Below are 26758 nucleotides of genomic sequence, written 5' to 3' on the forward strand. Positions count from 1 at the left end.
GATGAATCCGGACCCGAAGGGGTTCCGAAATGAAAATGCATATTATTTCAAATCCGTCTAAAGCCATTTACGGGATTTTTCCATGTTTTAATGTATTTTTAAAATGCAAAGGGGAAGCCATGGAATAGGGCAGTGGCGACATGCGATAAGCGATTTTAGGTGGACTCGATAGGAATATAGTGCACATTTATGAAGATTTGAAGTCCGATAAATAGAGATTTGGTGATTTTTCCCATGTTTTACAGCGTTCTCTGTGTAAACAGGGAACGACTGTTTCTAGGGATTTCAAGCGCCGATGGTTCCATTCCATTACAGAATAGGTGGCCACCATCTCTAAGGTGTTTAGCAATGATTGCTAACACTCAAAGAGGGGATTTGAGTGGGCCAAGGCTGGAAGACAGAGAGCCTGAAAGGGAAAACAAACAGACAACGCCAATTGACTCAAAAAGCCATGAATGTCAAAGACAGAGGAGGTGGAAGGTTGTTGGGGGTTGTTGTTGAAAGCGAAGCCAAAGCAAGAAGCTAAGGTGTAAAAGAGCAGAAAGAGCCAGAGCCGAAGAGCCAGAGTCAAAGCCAAGAGCCAAAACCAAAAGCTAAGAGCTAGAGCTGCAAGAGCCAGGGAATGACATGGTTTCTGAACCCATTGTTTCTGTGCAAAACAGTAGGAGTTGAGCCCAGAGCTTGTAAAAAGGACTTATATCATAATCCCAAAGAGCCTAGTTGAGTTGACTAGAGCTCACAGAGACGTAGCCCAAGAGTTGTGCGTGAACTCCTAATTAAATTGTTGTTTCTATGTGATTGTTTATTGTTGCATTGTTTACTGTTAGATGCATTTATATATCAGTTTAAGCACATCAACTTACATCATAGACAATAGATTTTAAAGCACATAATTACTTAAAAAACAAATACAAGCATGCACCCATCTTTTCAAGCACATTTTTAATTCTACATTGGTTAATCAATAAGACTTGGGAAAATTTAAAGCTTTGGAAGTGGGAGAGGTTCTTGTAAGTTAGACAAGAAGCCTAAGTGCCCCATTTTCAGATCAGGTGGTATCAGAGCCTAAGTTTGATTAAACCCACCTTCAAAGAAGTTTATATCAGAATACTTGATTGACAAAGCAAAGACTGCTTGTCTGAAAGGTGTTTGAACAACAAGAGGCTGATTGCATGCTTGTTTCGTAGACTGACTATTTTATGAGTTTGCAGAGGTAAAGGGAAAGCTACTGATAGCTCAGTTTTGGAAGGACAAATAGGAAGAATGGTTGAAGGCATTCTTCTATCCCAAGGACCTCAACGTCGTCCTTAAAGCACAAGAGGTTTGTTGCAAAAGGTTGCTGAAATAAGATCTTTATTAATCTTCTTTAAAGTTCTTTGTTCATTGGCATAATGACAACTTCCTCAAGTGTATCCTCAAATTCTTCCCTCTTCATCACAAGACTCTTTGATGGGGACTTGAAGCAAGACTTGTTTATCATGATGGAAAAGGTGAGAGAAATATATGAGGATGGAAGAAAGAGTAGCATACTTAGAGAGCAATTGAATTCCATGAAGGAAGAGAAGCAGTTGGTTTTTGACAGATTGCAGGAAATGGAGAGGCAACTTCATATTGAAAATATGAACTTGAAGAGGATGCATGAGTTGGAGTCACAACTCTTTGCTACCCAAGAAGCCTTGGTCAAGAATCAACTTGAAGAAGAGGTAAACCATTCCAGTTTGTCTTCAAATTCTTCTAAGAATGCTTATATTGGTTCTTTTGGAAAACACACTAGAGGCATAGGTTCCAAGCTAATGTCCAAGATGAGCTATGAAAGAAAGGGCTTGGGAAAGCATGCAGAAGGTATTGTTGAACCAATAATGGTTGAAGAAAGGCCTAAGTATTTTGGTCTTAGCTATGGACAGTCTTATGGAGAGAGTTCCAAAGCTACCATGAAGGCCATTGAAACAACTCCAGGAAGGGGTTGCATTGCAGAGTGTGAAGGTTGTATTCAAGAGGAATGCAATGGCTTGAAACATCATTTGGAGGATGCAGGTGTTTAGAAGCACACACTTGAACTAGAGAGTTGTGGAAACTCTAACAGTCTTAAAGAAATTGATGGGGTTCCAAAGGGAGCCACTTCTTCATTTGCTTCACCTCCTCATGAAGGCAATAAAGGTGAAAGAGGCAGGTATAAATCTGGTTCTAAACATATTCCTTTTGATTTTGCAAAGCATGGTAAATTTCCACATAAGCATGAGAAAAGAATTGCTTGTTCCTTTCTTGGTTCGGATAACCATCATGTTTCTAGATGTTGGAAGAGAATGGCCACATACAGGAAACTTTTGAAGGAAAAGAAGCAAAGAGCCAAAGGTCCATTGGACAAGGCAAAGCATGTTGTCAAGAGGATGCACATGTGTTGCACTTACTGCCATAAGCAAGGGCATCTTGCTGAAAGGTGTTGGACTCTGAATCTAACAATTCTTCCACCAAAGCTAAAGAAAGTGGAAAGAGAAGATGGCAGAAATGGAAAGGAAGTTTCCATGGATGATGTGCTTCAAAATGCTTCACATGTTGATGCTGATGTGCAGACAAAGGAAAGACCTTTGAACTGGATTGGTAAGAAATGGTTAGAGTTCTTTTCCAATTGAGGAGTGCATTTCTATTGATGCATCTATTAGAATTTCTTTGTTAATGAGATGCAAGTTGCAGGTTTCTACCAAGATGGTGAATGGAAAAGATTGAGTAGGAGACTCAATGCATTTTATCCTTCAGCTTTTGCTTAAGCACATTGTACTTTCGAAGCTGAAATGAGCATGAGATGCATGAATACAGGGATGTTGATGTTTTTCCTTGTATTTGAACATGTATGTGTAATTAAATTGAAGGGTTGATTGCTTTGTTTTAAACATGCATGTGATGCCATATTAACTTGGGAAAAGTTAAATTGGTCTCCAAGATGGAGATAGCAATGAAATGTTCATCTTTTGAAAAGAGTCCTAATGGTATTTTTCTACATGCTTGACTTGAAGGTTTATTTGTTTTAAAGGCATGTTTTGTGGGCTTGTTGTCTAGTCCATCATTTGTATGTAGATGTAAGACATGGAGGTGTTCACAAGTTGTGAAATCTATTTCTTTTGTTGAAGCAAGAGTTTAGGCCATCCAGTTGTTGTCTGTATTTCTATTGTTGTTAACAGTTGTTGTTGACAGCTTGTCAAACAGGTACAAATGAAAGTTTTAGTGGAGCATATGTACTTCACATTTGTTTGAGCCACCTTGGATCAATGATCAAGGTAGAGAATCTCAAAACTACCTTCTATAACCATTTCAGTAGGAGTTCTACAGGAAGACAAGGAGGAAGACAGTTCTTCCCAGGAAGACCAACCCATCCAAGAAGGGAAGTTGTCAGAAACTTTGGTTTAGAGGCACTATGCAAAGGCAAGTGTAGGGAGGCTGAAAGAAGAGGGTGAGTCACTCTCCTTTACTATTCAGATCAATATATTAGTCTTTTGGAGACCAAATGTTCTTTTAGTGTGAAGGTGTAATCCAAAATGGATTTTGTATAGAATCTTGAGTCTAAGTGTTCCTCACTAAGGAAAATGAAAATCCAAGGAAGTTCCTAGAACTAGCCCCATTGCAGAGATCGTCTCATTCTAAATATACCGCAACTTGAATGGGCAAAAACTAACTTAGGATGCAGAAGTTATAACAAAATGAACCTGCCCTTTTTCCTTTGAAAACAGATGCAAAATCCCCTAAGAATGGGTCCTAAAAACCCTTTAAGTCTTCAAAGTCTTCTAAAAACCCAAAAGCCATTGCAAAAGGAGAAGTTTTGGAAATATCAGATTACACTATCGGGAGGCAAAACCATAGAGAAAACATTGAAAAATGGGCTTATCAGCAGTCAACAGAGTAATGAACAGGAGCTGTTAGATTTGGCCAATCAACGGTCCCAATCCGATCGACAAATCGCAATCGGCGGTGGTAGGCGAAGGATATCGGAACATGTTATATGATTATTGCGGCCACGATGTCGCAATCGGCGATAACAAAGGAGCTCTTACCAAACGGCTCGGGGCTTATGCGATATGCGATTGCGACAAGTCGCATCACAATATCGCATCAAAGCCACCAAGAGGAGTGAGGATATATATATATATATATATATATATATATATATATATATATATATATATATATATATATGTATGTATGTATGTATATATATCTATATGTATATATATATATATATATATGTATATATATATATATGTATATAGATAGATATATATATATATATATATATATATATATATATATATATATATATATATATATATATATATATATGCAATGTGATGGCTAACTCGACAGGGCTATAAGCGATAGTTGATATATTTTAAAATCCACTGAATGGCATGTTGTTATGTATTTTCGCATATTTCGTTTAATAAATGAAAAGCAAAGGGATGCACTGATGCGATCAATCTGGACCCGAAGGGGTTCTGAAATGCAATTCTTATTATTTCAAATCCATCGAAAGCCATTTACGAGATTTTTCCATGTTTTAATGTACTTTTAAAATGAAAAGGGGAAGCCACGGAACAACACAGTGGCGACATGCAATAAGCAATTTCAGGTGGACCCGATAGGAATATAGTGCACATTTATGAAGATTATATATATATATATATATATATATATATATATATATATATATATATATATATATATATATATATATATATATATATATATATATATATATATGTATATATATCTATATGTATATATATATATATATATATATATATATATATATATATATATATATCTATATATATATATCTATATATATATATATATATATGCAATGTGATGGCTAACTCGACAGGGCTATAAGAGATAGTTGATATATTTTAAAATCCACTGAATGGCATGTTGCTATGTATTTTAGCATATTTCGTTTAATAAATGAAAAGCGAAGGGATGTGCTGATGCGATGAATCTGGACCCGAAGGGGTTCTGAAATGCAATTCTTATTATTTCAAATCCATCTAAAGCCATTTACGAGATTTTTCCATGTTTTAATGTACTTTTAAAATGAAAAGGGGAAGCCACGGAACAACAAAGTGGCGACATGCAATAAGCAATTTCAGGTGGACCCGATAGGAATATAGTGCACATTTATGAAGATTTGAAGTCCGATAAATAGAGATTTGGCGATTTTTCCTGTGTTTTATAGCGTTTCTCTGTGTAAACAGGGAACGACTGTTTCTAGGGATTTCAAGCATCGATGGTTCCATTCTGTTATAGAATAGGTGGCCACCATCCCTGAGGGCATTTAGCAATGATTGCTAATGCTCAAAGAGGGGATTTGAGCGGGCCAAGGCTGGAAGATAGAGAGCCCGAAAGGGAAAACAAATAGACAGCGCCAATTGGCTCAAAAAGCCATGAATGTCAAAGACAAAGGAGGTGGAAGGTTGTTGGGGGTTGTTGCTAAAAGCAAAGCCAAAGCAGGAAGCTAAGGCGAAAAAGAGCAGAAAGAGCTAGAGCCGAAGAGCCAGAGTTAGAGCCAAGAGCCAGAACCAAGAGCCAAGAGCCAGAGCCAAGAGCCAAGAGCCAGAGCTGCAAGAGCCAGGGAATGACATGGTGTCTGAACCCACTGTTTCTGTGCAAAATAGTAGGATTTGAGCCCAAAACTTGTAAAAAGGACTTATACCATAATCCCAGAGAGCCTAGTTGAGTTGACTAGAGCTCATGGAGACGTAGCCCAAGAGTTGTGGGTGAACTCCTAATTAAATTGTTGTTTCTGTGTGATTGTTTATTGTTGCATTATTTACTATTATATGCATTTATATATTAGTTTAAGCACATCAACTTACAACATAGACAATAGATTTTAAAGCATATAATCAGTTAAAAAACAAATACAAACATGCACCCATATTTTCAAGCACATTTTTAATTCCACATTGGTTAATCAATAAGACTTGGGAAAATTTAAAGCTTTGGAAGTGGGGGAGGTTCTTGTAAGTTAGACAAGAACAGGGAAAATTTTAAGAAGCCCCCCTAAATTTACATGTATAATAAATGGGCGAATCTCCATGGTATATAGGAAAAATGGAAGGCGATTTTATCAATAATATGATATGTATATATAATTTTTTGGCGAATCTCTCACCAGGCATGGCGAATATTTTACTCAATTATAAAATCTTGTGTTTATTGAATACACAAATGAAATCATTGCATTTCTTTAAAATATCTTTTGAAATGAAAATTACCGATATTTGATACCTTTCGGGGGTTAGTAGATCCAAAGTAAAGATGGATCTATGCTGGTTTAATTCCCCCATTTAAATAGGCTACATTCCAGGTGAATACCATGGGTCAATACCATGTGCCATTTTGGTGAATACCATGGGTCAATACCATGTGCCATTTTTATTTTTATTAATACTAATATTAGGGTTAATAATGTTTTTTTGCATGGTATTAATAACAATCTAGTCCATGGTATTTGTCCCATAGTATTTTGCCCATAGGTTTCACCTAAATATAACACATTTTTTGAGTGTTCGTAAATATAAGGTGACTTACAGAGTAAATATAAAAAAATGTTTTATTTGTTTACCATACCTCTCGTTTATTTATATTTTTATTAATTTACCATACTTCTTTTACAAATATGGTATTTGGCCCATAGGATTCACTTAAATAAAAGCTCTTTCTTGAGCCTTCATAAATAGAACGAGGGTTATGGACTAAATATAAAAAGAGGTTTTATTTATTTACCATGCGTCTAGTTTATTTATATTTTTGTTTATTTACCATACCTTTTGAGTAAGTATAAAAAAACGTTTTATTTATTTACCATACCTCCACTTTACTTATATTTTTATTTGTTTACACCCTTGCATGTATATAAGGTTACTTATGGAGTAAATATAAAAATTTATTTATTTATTTACCATACTTCTCATTTATTTATATTTTTATTAATTTACCATACCTCTTTTATAAATATGGTATTTGGGCCTTTGGCCCATAGGATTCACTTAAATAAAACCTATTCTTGAAAATGGGCGAATGGATTCACTTAAATAAAACCTATTCTTGAAAATAGGCGAATGGAAGGTCGTAACTCCTAATTTCAAGGGCTAAATTTACCTTTTTTACCCTCTCCCTTAAAAGAAGGTGGGCTATTTGAGGTGATTTGTAAAAGTGTACTATGATACAAAATAATCACCCACTAAAAATTTAAAACCCCTTAATTTCCCAAAGGGCGAACATTCGCCCCTAAAATCACTCCTAGAAAAGAAGCCTAAGTGCCCCATTTTCAGATCAGGTGGTAAACCCACCTTCAAAGAAGGTTATATCAGAATACTTGATTAACAAAGCAAAGACCGTTTGTCTGAAAGGTGTTTGAACAACAAGAGGCTGATTGTATGCTTATTTTGCAGACTAACTATTTTCTGAGTTTGCAGAGGTAAAGGGAAAGCCACTGATAGCTCAGTCTGGGAAGGACAAATAGGAAGAAGGGCTGAAGGCATTCTCCTATCCCAAGGACCTCAAGGCAGTCCTTAAAGCACAAGAGGTTTGTTGCAAAAGGTTGCTGAAATAAGCTCTTTATTAATCTTGTTTGAAGTTCTTTGTTCATTGGCATAATGACAACTTCCTCAAGTGTATCCTCGAATTCTTACCTCATCATCACACGACTCTTTGATGGGGACTTGAAGCAAGACTTGTTTATCATGATGGACAAGGTGAGAGAAATGTATGAGGATGGAAGAAAGAGCAGCATACTTAGAGAGCAGTTGAATTCCATGAAGGAAGAGAAGTAGTTGCTTTTTGACAGACTGCAGGAAATGGAGAGGCAACTTTATATTGCAAATATGAACCTGAAGAGGATGCAGGAGTTGGAGTCACAGCTCTTTGCTGCCCAAGAAGCCTTGGTCAAGTATCAGTTTGAAGAAGAGGTAAACCATTCTAGTTTGTCTTCAAATTCTTCTAAGTATGCTTATATTGGTTCTTTTGAAAAACATACTAGAGGCATAGGTTCCAAGCTAATGTCCAATATGGGCTATGAAGGAAAGGGCTTGGGAAAGCATGCAGAAGGTATTGTTGAACCAATAATGGTTGAAGAAAGGCCCAAGTATTTGGGTCTTGGTTATGGACAGTCTTATGGAGAGAGTTCCAAAGCTGCCATGAAGGCCATTGAAACAACTCCAAGAAGGGGTTGCATTGCAGAGTGTGAAGGTTGTATTCAAGAGGAATGCAATGGCTTGAAACATCATTTGGAGGATGCATGTGTTCAGAAGCACAAACTTGAACCTGAGAGTTGTGGAAACTCTAACAACCTTGAAGAAATTGATGGGGTTCCAAAGGGAGCCACTTCTTCATTTGCTTCACCTCCTCATGAAGGCAATAAAGGTGAAAGAGGCAGGTATAAATATGGTTCTAAACATATTCCTTTTGATTTTGCAAAGCATGGTAAATTTCCACATAAGCATGAGAAAATAATTTCTTGTTCCTTTTGTGGTTCCGATAACCATCATGTTTCTAGATGTTGGAAGAGAATGGCCACATATAGGAAACTTTTGAAGGAAAAGAAGCAAAAAGCCAAAGGTCCATTGGACAAGGCAAAGCATGTTGTCAAGAGGATGCACATGTGTTGCACTTACTGCCATAAGCAAGGGCATCTTGCTGAAAGGTGTTGGACTCTGAATCCAACAATGCTTCCACCAAAGCTGAAGAAAGTGGAAGGAGAAGATGGCAAAAATGGAAAGGAAGTTTCCATGGATGATGTGCTTCAAAATGATTCACATGTTGATGCTGATGTGCAGACAAAGGAAAGACCTTTGAACTGGATTTGTAATAAATCGTTAGAGTTCTTTTCCAATTAAGGATTTCATTTCTATTGATGCATCTATTTGTATTTCTTTGTTGATGAGATATAAGTTGCAGGTTTCTACCAAGATGGTGAATGGAAAAGTTTGAGTAGGAGACTCACTTTGTTGCTGAAACATTATATGTCATTTCAACTTTGAAAGTATAGTGTGCTTAAGCAAAAGTTGAAGGATAAAATGCATGCATGAGCATGAGATGCATGAACACGAGGATGTTGATGTCTTTCCTTGTATTTGAACATGTATGTGTAATTAACTTGAAGGGTTGATTGCTTTGTTGTAAACATGCATGTGAATCCATATTGACTTGGGAAAAGTTAACTTGGTCTCCAAGATGGAGATAGTGATGAAATTTTCATCTTTTGAAAAGATTCCTAATGGTCTTTTTCTACATGCTTGACTTGAAGGGTCATTTGTTTTAAAGGCATGTTTTGTGGGCTTGTTGTCTAGTCCATCATTTGTATGTAGATGTAAGACATGGAGGTGTTCACAAGATGTGAAATCTATTTTTTTTGTTGAAGTAGGAGTTTAGGCCATCCAATTGTTGTCTGTATTTCTGTTGTTGTTAACAGTTGTTGTTGACAGCTTGTAAAACAGGTACAAATGAAAGTTTTAGTGGAGCAGATGTAATTCACATTTGTTTGAGCCACCTTGGATCAATGATCAAGGCAAAGAAGCTCAAAACTACGTTATATAACCATTTCAGTAGGAGTTCTATAGGAAGGCAAGGAGGAAGACAGTTCTTCCCGGGAAGACCAGCCCATCCAAGAAGGGAAGTGGTCAGAAACTTTGGTTCAGAGGCACTATGCAAATTCAAGTGTAGGGAGGCTGAAAGAAGAGGGTGAGTCACTCTCCTTTACTATTTAGATCAGTATATCAATATTTTGGAGACCAAAAGTTCTTTTAGTGTGAAGGCATGATCCAAAATGGATTTTGGATAGACTCCTGAGTCTAAGTGTTATTCGCTGAGGAAAATGAAAATCCAAGGAAGTTCCTGGAACTAGCCCCATTACAGAGATCGTCTCATTCTGAATCTACTGCAACTTGAATGGGAAAAAACTGACTTAGGATGCAGAAGTTATAACAAAATGAAGCTGCCCTTTTTCCTTTGGAAAAAGAGGCAAAATCCCCTAAGAATGGGTCCTAAAAACCCTCTAAGTCTTCAAAGTCTTCTAAAAACCAAAAAACCATCGCAAAAGGAGAAGTTTTGGAAATATCGGATTACACTATCGGGAGGCAAAACCATAGAGAAAACATTGAAAAACAGGCTTATCGGTGGTCAACAGAGCAATGAACAGGAGCCGTCGATCTGGCCGATCAACGGTCCAGATCCGATCGGAAAATCGCAATCGGTGGTGGCAGGTGGAGGATATCGGAACATGTTATATGATTATTGCGACCGTGATATCGCAATCGGCGATAACAACAGAGCGCTTACCAAACGGCCTGGGGCTTATGCGATATGCGATTGCGACAAGTCGCATCACAATATCGCATCAGAGCCACCCAAAGGAGCGGGGATATACGTTATATATATATATATATATATATATATATATATATATATATATATATATATATATATATATATATACGTTATGATAACAACAGAGTGCTTACCAAACGGCCTGGGGCTTATGCGATATGTGATTGCGACAAGTCGCATCACAATATCGCATCAGAGCCACCTAAAGGAGCGGGAATATACATATATATATATATATATATATATATATATATATATATATATATATATATATATATATATATATATATATATATATATATATATATATATATATATGCGATGCGATGGCTGACCTGACAGGGCTATAGGTGATAGTTGATATATTTTAAAATCCGCCGAATGGCATTTTGCTATGTATTTTTGCATATTTCGTTTAATAAACAAAAAGCGAAGGGATGCGCCGATGCGATGAATCCGGACTCGAAGGGGTTTCGAAATGCAAATGCATATTATTTCAAATCTGTCTAAAGCCATTTACAGGATTTTTCCATGTTTTAATGTATTTTTAAAATGCAAAGGGGAAGCCACGGAATAGGGCAGTGGCGACATGCGATAAGCGATTTCAGGTGGACCCGATAGGAATATAGTGCACATTTATGAAGATTTGAAGTCCGATAAACAGATATTTGGTGATTTTTTCCTTTAGATATCATTTTTGGGATTCAACTGCGTTAAGTAAGTCATTCAAACGTATGACCATTTCCATGAGAGGTAGTCGTAACTGACTAATTTCTCATGATTTTTGAATAGTTCACTTAGCACTCATTGCATCGGTGATGCTCACAGGGTGAAGAAGGGATTGAAACTAGTGAAATGTGGAGAACGAATCACATAGCATCAATCATCACTTCCGGGCTTGCACCCGGTAACCAGGACTTCCCAAGAGGTCACCCATCCCAGAACTCCTCTGGCTCAAGCGCGCTTAACTGTGGAGTTTTTCCCCACAATCAAGCCCACTTAGCTTGCTACCGCATTTGCAAAACCTTAGCAAGTATTGTGCCTCATGAACCATTCAAGTAGAGATCCCTTGACTCTTTTTGAATTTAAGTATGGGGGATTACGCAGTGCATTATATTAGATATCATTTTTTGGATTCAACTGCGTTAAGTAAGTCATTCAAACGTATGACCATTTCCATGAGAGGTAGTCGTAACTGACTAATTTCTCATGATTTTTGAATAGTTCACTTAGCACTCATTGCATCGGGTGATGCTCACAGGGGTGAAGAAGTGGATTGAAACTAGTGAAATGTGGAGAACGAATCACATAGCATCAATCATCACTTCCGGGGCTTGCACCCGTAACCAGGACTTCCAAGAGGTCACCCATCCCAGAACTCCTCTGGCTCAAGCGCGCTTAACTGTGGAGTTTTTCCCACAATCAAGCCCACTTAGCTTGCTACCCCATTTGCAAACCTTAGCAAGTATTGTGCCTCATGAACCATTCAAGTAGAGATCCCTTGACTCTTTTTGAATTTAAGTATGGGGATTACGCAGTGCATTATATTAGATATCATTTTTGGGATTCAACTGCGTTAAGTAAGTCATTCAAACGTATGACCATTTCCATGAGAGGTAGTCGTAACTGACTAATTTCTCATGATTTTTGAATAGTTCACTTAGCACTCATTGCATCGTTTTCCTTGTCTATGGTGCCTCCGCCCAGGAATACCTACTACATTTCTACTGTCCCTCTCTGCGCATGAATGTTTGAATTATCAATGCGTTGAAACTCATTTTCGCTGGAAACGCTGCTTGTGTTTGAACCTGGTGCATTTGAACTGCATTTGAACTGCTGCTTATGTTTTATTAGTTTGATGATATGGTGACTGCATTTATTATAGTTTCACACCTACAATGCGTTTGATATTATGGTGACTATGTTTTATTATGGTGGCTGAGTCCTATTGAAGCCTGCGTTGTATTGAAGCATGGCTGCGTTGTATTGAAGACTGAGCTCTATTGGTGACTGCGTTTTCTTGTGGTGATTGCGTTTTCTGGTATGGTGACTGCGTTTTTGGTATGGTGAAAATGCGACTGCGTTTTTGATAAAAATGCGACTGAGTTTTTGTAATGGTGATTGCGCTTTTGTAACTCATTACTGCTGTGCAGAAGTCTGATGGACATTATGGTGCTGCTAAGGTGATGCGTAGACCAGCTACTGCTGGTACTGGTGTCATTTTAGGAAAACAACTAGGGAGTGATAATCCGCTCAATAATACTAGGGCAATTATTGATGCTGTTTCGCAAATAAGGCAGTTCAGTGAAGTCGCAGCGTACCGTGGTATTCCAATGGAGGAGCTCTGGAAATGAGAGGAGATTTTTTGCAAAACCTTTGTATTATGTTATTCATGTCTTCTAGTAACTTCATGAAGAAGAGAAGAATTTCTTACATACTTTCCCGTAGCTGAAATAGCTGGGAAATCTTGTTTTGACCTTTGTGGCCATGTAACTACCCTTTTCACCGCCACGAGATATATGTTTTGTTTCTTTCCATTCATTGTATTCTTTGGGATTCAGCCCATAGTGTGGAATCGGACTTTTATTTTGTCTTTGTATTAAAAGCGAAGGGGCCACACTTGAGTCGATTGATTTAGTTATTGAGCTATCTTTCGAGGTTCAATTTTCTCTAAGAATGTTCACTTATTGACTCTGTAAGCATGCACATGTGCAGCTTCTTGGTTGACTATATTGTTAAATAGTTTGAATCAGTCAGAGTGTTTATATTAGTCAGAGTGTTTTATAAAAAAAAAAAAAAAAAGGTGCATAAGGCTGTGGCACAAGGATTTTTTTTTTCCAACAGAAATTTTTGGCAGAGATATTTTTTTTTACAGAATGCATTCAATCATCTCTATGGTCGGAATAGTTCTCACTGGCAAGGAGAACTATTCTGAATGGTCCCGGATGGTAAAACACACCCTTATCTACAATGAGCTGTGGAAAGGAGTGTGTGTCGGAGAAGAAGACAAGGACCCTGTGCAGCCCACATCAGACAAAGAACTCGCCATTTGGGAAAACAAGAACAACAAAGCCTATGCATTGATCGCAGCATCTGTAAATGAGGAAGTAAGTCGTCATATTTCATCCTATTCCAATGCCTTTGAAGCTTTACAAAAGCTGAAAGAACTCTATGATACACATTTTGCACTTGAAGTTGTTCAGCTCATGATTAAACTCTTCACTCTTGAACGGAAAAATAATGATCCTCTTGCTCTTGCATCTGAAATAAAGTCTATAATCCATGATATTAAATCCACTAAGGTTGAGCTGGATATCTCTTTTATTGCCTTTCTCAAAGCACTCTATCCTACCTACTCTAACTATCTTGAGTCTTTACAAGCAAATGGAAATCTTAAAGATATAACCTTTGACACTCTTGTGAAAAAGTTTGCTGAAAGAGAGAAAGCCTTTGGAAAGAAAACAGTCCCTGAATCTTCTGAAGAGACTGTTTGCCTTGCTCATAAAGAAAAGCATCCTGCTCAAGATTCTACAAGAGGAAGAGGTGGACGAAGAGGAAGAGGAAGATACTTCAGAGGCAGGGGGGCAGACATCCTCAAGCAGAAAAGGCAGATCTGCATTGCATTCGCTGCAAACGACATGGATCACATGATGCTTCTACATGCAAGCTACCATGGGACAAAGTTGAGCAGAGAAGAAATCAGCAGAAAGGTAAAACTGATGACACAGACAAAGGTAAAGCACCTGAATCCGCTCACTATATTGAAGCACAATGTAACATTGGAGTAAATGAAGATTTGTTTAATGCTTCACTTGCTTCTTCGAAAAATGACTGGTTGCTTGATTCAGGAGCAACCTGTCATATGACTCATAGGAAAGATTTCTTTGAAGATTTCACTGACAATGTTGATGGAGCAGTATACTTTGCAGATCAGTCAAAAATCAAGCCATCAGGGCCTGGCACAATCAGGCTTAAATTGCCTGGTCTTCCAGACTTTCTTCTGGATCATGTTCTATATCTCCCATAGCTCAAGAGAAACTTGCTGTCCCTGGTCCACATCCGCCAGCAAGGTCACTCCATTCACATGTTTGATGGCAAGCTTGAGGTAAGAAAGGCATCTGACCACTCACTTGTCATGAGGGGTATAGAAGAAGAAAGACTCCTTAAACTGCAAGGAACCTCTGCTCATGCACAACATTTCTCATATATTTCTCATCATGAAGAAGGTGCACTTCCATCAAGTTTATTATGGCATGCTAGATTTGGACATTTAAACTATGATAGTCTCCGCTTGTTGAAGAAAAATGGTGTTGCTGGTTTGCCTACAATTCCTAGAAAACATAAACAATGTGATGCTTGCATTCTAGGAAAGCATAGCAAACAGTCTTTTCATGATTCACATTCAAGAGCACATAGGAAGCTTGAACTTATTCATTCAGATTTATGTGGTCCAATGCCTGTTCCTTCTGCAAATGGAAATAGATATATCATGACATTTATTGATGATTACACCAGAATGTGTTGGGTTTATTTTTTGAAGAACAAATCTGATGCTTTTCAAACATTCAAGAATTTTCATAAATGGATTGAAAATGATGCACAATCTCATATTGGGTCTATTCGCACTGATAATGGAAAAGAATATACATCAAATGAATTTGAACACTATCTTTGCCAACATGGGATTAAACATCAAACAGTTGTGCCTTATAATCCTCAACAGAATGGTGTAGCTGAAAGAATGAACAGAACAATTTTGAATATGGTACGATCCATGCTTTTCTTCAAAAATGTAAAGACAATGTTTTGGGCTAATGTTGTTCTATGTGCTGCATATATAAAGAATAGATGTCCATCTAGTGCTATAAGAAACAAGACTCCTTATGAATTGTGGTATGGACATGCTCCTTCGGTAAAACATCTCAGGATTTTTGGTTCCACCTGTTATGCTTTAATACCAAAGGTACATAGAAACAAACTTGGTGCTAGAAGTCGTAAGTGTATCTTCCTGGGGTATTCAAACACATCTAAAGCATACCGCCTTTATGATGAAGTAAATAAAAAGTTTGTTTTATCTAGAGATGTCATTTTTCTTGAATCATCCAAATCTGACAGTGTTGTTGAGCGGCAACTTGATCGCTTGGATAGATTCACAAAACCGAAATCATTCCAAGAGTTTGATAATCAGATTCCACATCTTGAAGGGGGGATTCCTATACTAGATCAACATGTGGAATCTTCTTCTGAAGAACAATCTCCCCTGCATGACACTCCAACAACAGATGATGCTTTAAGTGATGTAATTGATAGAATTGGGAGACTTAATCTTGATTCAGTCCCAACTCAATCAACAGAACAGCCTGGACCATCTCAAAAAGGTCCCCCAAAGTGGCTGACAAAGACACTTGAAAGTGTTCATCCTGATGAAATTGGAAAAACAGGAACCAGAAATACAAACCGACAAGATGGAGGTGATGTAGATAGCTCAAATTCACCTGTTGATATGGATGTTACTTATGATTGTGAATTGAACTTGTCTACAGATTTTGAACCAACTTCCTTCAAAGAAGCTGCTTCTCATGATGAATGGAAAGAAGCGATGCAGAAGGAGTATGATGCCCTCATAAAGAATGGCACTTGGAAGCTGGTTGATCCTCCATTTGGAACCAAACCAATTGGCTGCAAGTGGGTCTACAAGAACAAGTACAAAGCTGATGGCTCACTTGACAAGCACAAAGCTAGGCTTGTGGCAAAAGGTTTTGCACAGAAGGAAGGGGTCGATTATGAGGAAACTTTTTCTCCCACAGCAAAATGGGCCACCATCCGGACACTCTTTGCACTAGCTGCTCAGAACGGTTGGAAAGTCCATCAAATGGATGTAAAAACTGCATTCTTGAATGGAGATCTAAAAGAGAATGCTTTTATGTCCCAGCCTGAAGGATTTGCTGTGAAAGGACATGAACACAAAGTATGCAAACTTGTGAAGTCCTTGTATGGCCTCAAACAAGCACCACGAGCCTGGTATGAAAAACTAACTGAGCATCTTCTAAAACTCAACTTCAAACATTTTGATCTTGATGATGCAACTTTATTTGTCAAGAAAGTTGGCAAAACAGTTGTATATCTTGTGGTATATGTAGATGATCTTTTAATGACAGGGAACAATGAAAGCTATATTGCATCCATAAAGAAAGAATTAGGAAATTTTTTTGAAATGACTGATTTGGGCTATGTTCATTACTATCTTGGCATTGAAGTAACCCAACATCCAAAGTCCATATTTCTTTCTCAAAAGAAATACATTGGAGATTTGTTGAACAGATTTGGCGTGACAGAGTGCAATCCCCTTTCTACTCCAATGGAACAAAACTTGAAGCTCACATCTATTGAAGGAAAGGAATTTGAGGATGCAACAAAGTATAGACAGCTTGTAGGAAGTCTCATCTACCTCACTACTACCAGACCAGACATTTCATTTGCTGTTGGAATCCTCTCCAGGTTTATGCAAAGCCTTGTGAGGGACATTGGTCTGCTGCAAAAAGAGTTCTAAGGTACTTGAAGGGAACTCAAGACCTTGGAATCAAGTATACACAGGTGGACGACTTCAACTTGATTGGATACTCTGATTCAGACTTCGATGGAGACAAAGAAACTGGGGTATCTACTTCAGGATATGCTATGAGTCTTGGATCAGGAGCTGTCTCCTGGAGATCACGCAAACAATCAGTACCAGCAGATTCCACAACAGAAGCAGAATATGTGGCAGCAGCTGAAGCAACGAAAGAAATTGTGTGGCTCAGGAAAATTCTTGAAGATTTGCAGGTAAAACAAATACAATCAACTCCACTCATGATTGATAACACCTCTGCAATAAAGTTGGCCAAGAACCCAAAGTTCCATGATCGTACTAAGCACATCAATACTAAATATCATCTGATCCGACATCATGTTGAGGCCAAAACAATCCATCTCCGTCATTGTTCCACAAATGAGCAAATTGCAGACATCTTCACCAAAGCGCTTGGAAGAGAAAAGCTTGAAAGATTCAAACGATGCTTGGACTCACCAACATCCCTTCAGATTAAGGGGGGGAATGTTGACACCTAATCCGAAACGGATGGGTGAACTGGATAGTCATCTAGAAGATGAACTGATCCGTTTTATGTATGTATATAAATAATAGTTGGCTAATGAATAAAATCATCAATTCTTTCTTGCGCTCATTAATTTCTGGAGTTAACCTGGCCTGACAACAGGGAACAACTGTTTCTAGGGATATCAAGCACTGATGGTTCCATTCCGTTACAGGATAGGTGGCCACAATCCCTGAGGGCATTTAGCAATGATTGCTAACGCTCAGAGAGGGGATTTGAGCGGGCCAAGGCTGGAAGACAGAGAGCCCGAAAGGGAAAACAAACAGACAATGCCAATTGGCTCAAAAAGCCATGAATGTCAAAGACAAAGGACGTGTGGTCTATGTGTAAATAGGGAACAACTGTTTCTAGGGATATCAAGCACTGATGGTTCCATTCCGTTACAGGATAGGTGGCCACAATCCCTGAGGGCATTTAGCAATGATTGCTAACGCTCAGAGAGGGGATTTGAGCGAGCCAAGGCTGGAAGACAGAGAGCCCGAAAGGGAAAACAAACAGACAATGCCAATTGGCTCAAAAAGCCATGAATGTCAAAGACAAAGGACGTGGAAGGTTGTTGGGGGTTATTGCTGAAAGAAAAGCCAAAGCAGGAAGCTAAGGCAAAAAAGAGCAGAAAGAGCCAGAGCCAAAGAGCCAAAGTCAGAGCCAAGAGACAGAACCAAGAGCCAAGAGCCAGAGCCAAGAGCCAGAGTTGCAAGAGCCAAGGAATGACATGGTGTCTAAACCCACTGTTTCTATGCAAAACAGTAGGAGTTGAGCCCAGAGCTTGTAAAAAGGACTTATACTGTAATCCTAGAGAGTCTAGTTGAGTTGACTAGAGCTCACGGAGACGTAGCCCAAGAATTGTGGATGAACTCCTAATTAAATTGTTGTTTCTGTGTGATTGTTTATTGCTGCATTGTTTACTGTTATATGCATTTATATATTAGTTTAAGCACATCAACTTACAACACATACAATAGATTTTAAAGCATATAATCAGTTAAAAAACAAATACAAGCATGCACCCATATTTTCAAGCACATTTTTAATTCCGCATTGGTTAATCAATAAGACTTCGGAAAATTTAAAGCTTTGGAAGTGGGAGAGGTTCTTGTAAGTTAGACAAGAAGCCTAATTGCCCCATTTTCAGATCACTTTGGCTCTTATGTTGCTTATTTCATTGAATACATTTGGAAATGGAATTTTTGAGCCTTCTTAACAGAGGATACAAGTACATTTAGGTACATTAAGTAGGTTTTCTTTCCTTCCTTACATTCTCACCCTATGTTTTCTTTTCTTAGATCAACTATCCTTTCTTCATTTTGAATGAGTTAGTTCATTTCATGCAAAACTTATCTAAGAACTCTAGTTCCCTTAGGGATGTGAATAAACATTGGGGCCTCTCCAAATTTGCTTGCTTGTCATAGTAAATTGGGTTAATAATAATTTTAATCCATATTAACTACTAATATGCATTGAATCAAAAGTTAGGTAGGCTCTTCATACTCTTTTTCTTTTCATATATCCTTTTATTTCATGTTAAGTAGTTTATTAGCCCATACAAACTTAAAAAGGTGAAGCAAATTATATTTTCCTCCTTTTTCCTTTGCTATTTAGATTTGATTTGCTGATAAGGTTTAAATAAAACCATCAATTTAATAATTAATATATACACTTAAATTACACAAACAACTCTCCTAAACCTTAATGCATTTAGAGATATCCTTCCTATTCCCCCTTCTCCCCTAGTTTGTCAAGTTTTAACGAGACCTAAGTGGGAACTCTAATTCCCTTCCAATGGTTTGTAAATGATATTTTATCTTGTAATAAAACAAATCATCATTTTTCATCTATCTTGACACTTTTTGGGTGGAAATAATGGATGAATAGGCACACATGACCTATTTTAGTGGTGGCTCTTAGTTTGGAAAATTGGGTTATGGAACCTTCCAAAGCCATTTTGAGGCATCAAATGACATTTTTTGGGGTTATAGTATCTAGAACTTGTGCATGCACCCTTGACATTGATCTACATGTTATCACCAAAAAATTCTCAAAACATTGTTGTGTCAACTCTGCTTTTGGTCATGATTTCAAGAAGGTCTAAAGGTCATTTTAGTCTTGATAAAAGGGTAAGTGATAGGGTTTTAAGTCTTAAAATGTCATATTTCATTTCCAAATAAAGTCCTTTATGTTCACTTCATGGTCAAATAAGTCACATTTTCCATTTAGAAGTCATTCCATTAAGTTTAGGGTTTTTCAATCATACAAGAATCCGTAGTTTTGTAGCGTAGCTAGTTCAAGAAAGGTGATTTGCGCTACGAAAACAAGCTAATTTTGTAGAGCACTATGAGGCAAAAACCCAGTTTTTCTATTTTTAGTAGTCAAATTCCAAGGGGGTTCTTGAGCAATTGAAAACTCATTTTTGAAAACTGAAAGAGTTTTTCTAACATACTTAACTGCAAAAACCTCTATCATTTTCTTTAAATTCATTATGAGGTGGGAGAAATAGATGACACAACTTGCGCTACGAAATTGCTAAAAGTCATTGAGAGAAAAATTCAGTTTTCTGGTTTTAGTAGTTTACTTCATGATCAGTTTCTAGCCAAATGCAAAAGTATTTTAGAATTCTGAAAGAGGTTTCTCTTCATAAAACCTCCAGCTACAATAACCTCTCTAACTTTCCTCAAAAGTGTTACCCGTTGAGAGAAAAAAGGCTTTCTTTGAAGCCATATTTTCAGAAATTAGAATTTTCCAGTTTTACACATGTTCAAAGACAATTTTTGGACAGTTAGGTCATGGATCAGCAGGGTTGGTAACAATTTTGGAGGCATCATAAACGTCGAAGACATGGATTAACAGCTGTCAAAGAATGTATTTAAGTCTTATATAAGGTTGTTGAAACATGTTTTAGGAGTTTTACTCGTATTTGTATTAGGACTCCTAAAAGACAGTTAGTTGTCAGTTTGTAATTAAAAGTTTGTTTTATGATTAGATACGTTTCAATTTTAGAAATTTGAATTCTCCTAAGGACGGTTCATAAAATACAAGGTTGTAAAGACTCTATATGAAGCATGAGGTTGAATTCCTCAGGGTTGGCATTTGGATTAGTAAAAGAAGCTGTGTTATGGGAGCACACTGTGTTTATGGGAGGAGACTGTGTTTTTTCTTCAACTTAATATAGAGATCAGTTTCACTACTCAAGATTCACATGCGATTTATTTGTTAGATGTTTCTATGGCCTTTTCCAATTACTTATTTGCAGTGGTATGAGCATGTGTTACTTAGAATTCATTGGAAAGTGCTCTAACCTCCTTCACATGCTTGTAGATTGTTTTTATTCATTGTGTTACTGTTTCACATATAAACCTAAACTCTAAGTGCCTTGACTTCCATGTTTAGCTGATTATGATGTTTTTTTGAAGACTACTTTGACTCCACGGCCCAATATATGTTTTCTAATATGTAATTCAACCAGTTATACACTTTTGTTAGTTTTTATGTAAATTCTAGGAAGGGACTGATATATACAGAGGCATTTTAACTTTTCTGAAGCTGAGATTCTTAGTGTACTTCAGTGAGCTTTATCTTTTATCTTTGATAGGTTTTACTTCCATAGTATTAATGCTTATTACTCAGAATTCATGGAGGAATATGCTCCGACTTCCTTTAAGTGTTAAACTATGGTGAATTGAGTTCTTGGGTCCTATCTTTGGATGATTTTTTCTTCAATGTTTTAATACTTATTACTCAGGATTCATGGTTATTCATTCTCTGACTTCCTTTAAGTATTAAACTTTGATGAATCACTTTTAGTACTTTCCTTTTGAATACCTTGATGTATCATTACTCAGAATTCATGCTCACATGCTCTGACTTCTATGAACTTCAAGTTATTGAGACTTTCCTGAATGTGTTACTCTTTCATTGAAGTATATACAAGCCTTAGTTTTATAAGAAGAGATATTTGTTATCTTTATCTCTTTCACTGACTCCATAGCCCAATGGTAGCAAGTCTCCATCTTTCAACCTATAAACATATAAAATCACAAACCATAGAGTTAGACATCTATCTATATCTTTAATCAATATCATTAACCCTTGAGAGAGCCCTCTCAGGCTGAGGAGGCTAAGCCTCAGCCAAAAGATTGGTTTGAAATAGTTACACTGAGATTGACTTGATGAGCAACCTATCAGGGTCATATTTTGGTGGCAACATTTTGGTGCATCTGCCTGAAGTCTGAAGATTACTCATTCCCGAAATCAAGAGGCTGAACTTATGAAGGTAGCAGGAGCTCAGGAATCTTTTCGAGGCTGCAAAACTACCTTGGTGACTCCATTGTTGAAGAATTCAAATCTCATAGATTTATGGTGATTCTAGTGAATTTATGAAGAACTCAGATGCTGCCATTCTTGTTTCAAGGTATGCATGTATAAATTTTTCAGAAATTCATGATTTCCCAAATCATTTTCCCAAGGATACATATTTTTAGGGAATGGTCAAAAATTCAATGGAGAAGATTTGAGTTTAACTTTGAAGCATATATCAGATTTTTGTGATTTTAGCGAGCTTCTTAGAGTCAAACATGAGGATGTTTGCATTCTGTTGTTATGTGATTCATTTCAAGGGAAATGTAAACAATGGATTGAAAGTTTTCCTGTCAAATCTATTAAGTCATTTGTAGACTTTTGGCTTATGTTTTTGGAGGAATGGATAGACAGAACAGAGTTGGTGGCAAACTCTCCTCCAATTCAGGGTTTCAAACAATGCAATGATGATCATATTAATGAAGAAATAGATGAAATTTTTTCTTTGTCCTTATCTTCTTATCTAAAAACATTTGAGTGCAAGACAGAAGATAAGATGAAATTTTTGGATGAAGTTGCAAAGAACATTGAGAAAGATATTGAAGGTTTACAAGGTCAAATTCAATCATTTAGTCTTCATGATCATGATCATTCTTTTCAAAAGCTTTCTATGGCAAAACACAAAAAGAGGGTGTTGCTTCCTTTATCTTTTGTGATTGAGGAAGAATACACTATTTTTGAAGATCAGTTTGAACAGCCAAAATGTTATGAGAATCATCAAACTAATCATGTCTTTTGTGACCCTATAGCTGATTACATGGAAAAGATTTATTGTTCAGATTTCCAGTTATATTTTCATCTTGAAGATCAGTTACATATCATGTTGCCTTGGTTATTTTAGTATCATGTTTATTTTTGCTTCAAGCACAGTCAAGAGATTCAAGTGTCAGATCAGATCAATGACTGGCTTCATTGGAAGTTTCATGTTCCTTGAGCTACAAATGGAGATTGCAGCTGATATGGTAGGTAGGAGTGTGTGAATAAGCTCAAAGTTGACTGAGCATCTTTTCAGTAGATGCAGATTTGCTTCTTTTGCAGTGATCATCAAGCTTGAGCCCAAGGTGAAGGACATTAAAGCTTGAGGAGAAGCTTGGCAAAATTTCAGAGTTTTATTCTAAAGGATGGATAGTAGCACTAGAGCTACTGGTTCTTAGTGTACCACTGGGGCACACTATCCCTAGTGGAGCCACTGTTATCACCCAAAAATTCTCAAAACATCATTGTTTCAACTATGATTTTGGTCATGATTTCAAGGAGGTCTAAAGGTCATTTTAGTCTTGATAAAAGGGTAAGTGATAAGGTTTGAAGTCTTAAAATGTCATCTTTCATTTCCAAATAAAGTTCTTTAGGTTCACTTCATGGTCAAATAGGTCACCTTTTCCATTTAGAAGTCATTCCATTAAGTTTAGGGTTTTGTAATCATACAGGAATTCGCAGTTTCGTAGCACAGCTAGTTTAGAAAAGGTGATTTGCACTACGAAAACAAGCTAATTTCGTAGAGCACTATGAGGCAAAAACCTTGTTTTTCTGTTTTTAGTAGTCAACTTCCAAGGGGGTTCCTGAGCAATTGAAAACTCATTTTTGAAAACTGAAAGAGGTTTTTCTTCCTAACATACTTAACTACAAAAACCTCTCTCAGTTTATTTAAATTCATTATGAGGTGGGAGAAATTGATGACTCAAATTGCATTACGAAACTGTTGAAAGTCATTGAGAGAAAAACTCTGTTTTCTGGTTTTAGTAGTTCACTTCATGATCCGTTTCTGGCCAAATTCAAAAGTATTTTAGAATTCTGAAAGATATTTCTCTTCATAAAATCTCCAACTACAATAACCTCTCTCACTTTCCTCAAAAGTGTTACCAGTTGAGAGAAACAAGGCTTTCTTTGAAGCCATATTTTCAGAAATCAGAATTTTCCAGTTTTACACATGTTGTTCAAAGATAGTTTCTGGACAGTTAGGTCATGGATCAGCAGGGTTGGTAACAATGTTGGAGGCATCATAAAGGTCGAAGAAATGGATTAGAAGCTGTCAAATAATGTATTTAAGTCTTAGATAAGGTTGTTGAAACATGTTTTAGGAGTTTTACTCTTATTTGTATTAGGACTCCTAAAAGACAGTTAGCTATCAGTTTGTAATTAAGAGTTTGTTTTATGAGTAGATAGGTGTCAATTTTAGAAATTCGAATTCTCCTAAGGATGGATCATAGAATCCAAGGTTGAAAAGACTCTATATGAAGCATGAGGTCGAATTCCTCAGGGTTGGCATTTGGATTAGTAAAAGAAGCTGTGTTATGGGAGCAGATTGTGTTTTTTTTCAACTTAATACAGATATCAGTTTTACTACTCAAGATTCACATGGGGTTTATGTGTTAGATGTTTTTATGGCCTTTTCCAATTACTTATTTATAGTGTTATGAGCATGTGTTACTAAGAATTCATTGGAAAATGCTCTAACTTCCTTCACATGCTTGTAGATTGTGTTTATTCACTGTGTTACTGTTTCACTTATAAACCTAAACTCTAAGTGCCTTGACTTCCATGTTTAGCTGATTATGATGTTTTGTTGAAGACTACTTTGACTCCATGGCCCAATAGATGTTTGCTAATCTGTAATTCAACAAGTTATACACTTTTGTCAATTTTTATGTAAATGCTAGGAAGGGACTAATATATACAGAGGCAGTTTAACTTCTCTAAAGCTGAGATTCTTAGTGTACTTCAGTGAGCTTTGTCTTTTTATCTTTGATAGGTTTTACTTCCATAGTCTTAATGCTTATTACTCACAATTCATGGAGGAACATGCTCTGACTTCCTTTAAGAGTTAAACTATGGTGAATTGACTTCCTGGGTCCTATCTTTGGATTTTTTTCTTCAATGTTTTAATACTTATTACTCAGGATTCATGGTTATTCATGCTCTGACTTCTTTTAAGTATTAAACTTTGATGAATCACTTTTAATACTTTCCTTTTGAATACCTTGATGTATCATTACTTAGAATTCGTGCCCACATGCTTTGACTTTTAGGAACTTCAAGTTATTGAGACTTTCCTGAATGTGTTACTGTTTTGTTGAAGTATATACAAGTCTCAGTTTTATAAGAAGAGCTATTTGTTATCTTTATCTCTGTCACTAACTCCATAGCCCAATGGTAGCAAGTCTCCATCTTTCAACCTATAAACATATAAAATCACAAACCATAGAGTTAGCCATCTATCTATATCTTTAATCAATATCATTAACCCTTGAGAGAGCCCTCTCAGGCTGAGGAGGCTAAGCCTCAGCCAAAAGATTGGTTTGAAATAGTTACACTGAGATTGACTTGATGAGCAGCCTATCAAGGTCATATTTTGGTGATAACACTACACATTAAGGTTTTTCTAATGGTACAAAAATCATTTCAATCAGAGATCGAATGTGAAAGTTATGCCTTTCACAAGTTGATGTACCTTCTTGACCACCATGGTATGAGTGGATGCCACGTCAACCCTTCATTTGAGAAGATTGTAGAAGATCCAAAATCCTACCACAATTGATGGCTGAGGAACAAAGGAAATCAAAACCTCAAACCTACCTCTAGATGGCTTGTAGGCTATGTTACATATTAGGGTGTTAGGAGGAAAAGGGGTTCCATTATTTAGCATCTTATCTTGTTCCATAGTAGTTGAGCAAGAGATTTGAGAGTGATATTTTATGAGCTTAACATAAGAGGAGGATTATGTAGTACTAGTTCAAGCCACAATGTCAAAATATAAATCCATAGTGAGTTATCATTCCTTTATATGTGCATTTTTATAACTAAAGCAAAGAGAGAAAAAAATGGACCTCACCTTTTAGAAAGTTTTTCCTTATTTTCAATTACTCACATTGAATGAATCATAATATTTGAAGGAAGTGTTTATTTTATATTAGTTTGTAAATGTTTTGATTGTAAATTACTTTTAAAATTTTGATTAAAAATAGGTGAACATATAAATGGATTAATGTTTTCGTACTTGTAAACTGAAAATGTATTATATTGATCTTTATATTTTAGGGCTGGTTACGTATTGTGGAAGGAGTGCATACCGAATTGCAAGTTGTGGTGGGCATACTGCTAGGTTTCACTACAGCCATCGCATGGTATTATGCATGGAACACAGTTATGATCACACATACATATTTTTTCAACAAAATTAGAATATTTCATTGTGCTTTTTTATACACCAAACAAATATTTACATGACTATTATTTATGCATTTTAGATTAGGCAATCTTAACACAGCCAATGCCTTGTGTTAAGACAATCACTTTTCACTAATGATGATATTTCATGAAGAGGTAAATGCCATTTCTTTACACATTTATGTTTCTTTCAGAGTTGTATTTTAAAATTATTTGAGAAATTCCATGTAAATGAAAGGTTATGATGAATGTATTTTGGTATATTTTTAATAATGTTATATTTTGGAATAAAAATAAAAATTGAATATATTTAATCTTTTTATTTTTATTTAGATATAATTTTTTTTTATAGGATATTTGTTAATGATAATGATTAATGTTTATTAAAATTGAAATGATTTATTTAATTTTAAAAGGCAAAAAAATTATTTGGAATTTTTTTATATTTTATTTTTATGTTTGAAATTATTAAAAGAAGAATTCTAAGATTATTATAGTCTTGTTAATTTAAAATGTTAATAAAGTTGGCTGTCTGGCATTTTTTTGGTATTTAGATTGAATGTGAGTATAAGTTAGACAATTTGAGAGAAAGTGTTTTTCATTTTCAAACATCTTATTGTTGCAAAAGTATGACATGTCTTTCATCGCATGATTTTGTAGAAATTGGCCAAAGTCCAATTTCACTATGAAGTGCATGAGAATATGTTCTTATT

The sequence above is a fragment of the Pinus tabuliformis genome, chromosome 7, assembly GCF_031772625.1.
Source record: "Pinus tabuliformis cultivar Carrire ecotype Pingquan chromosome 7, CPIR1, whole genome shotgun sequence".
NCBI classification, from domain to species: Eukaryota; Viridiplantae; Streptophyta; class Pinopsida; order Pinales; family Pinaceae; genus Pinus; species Pinus tabuliformis.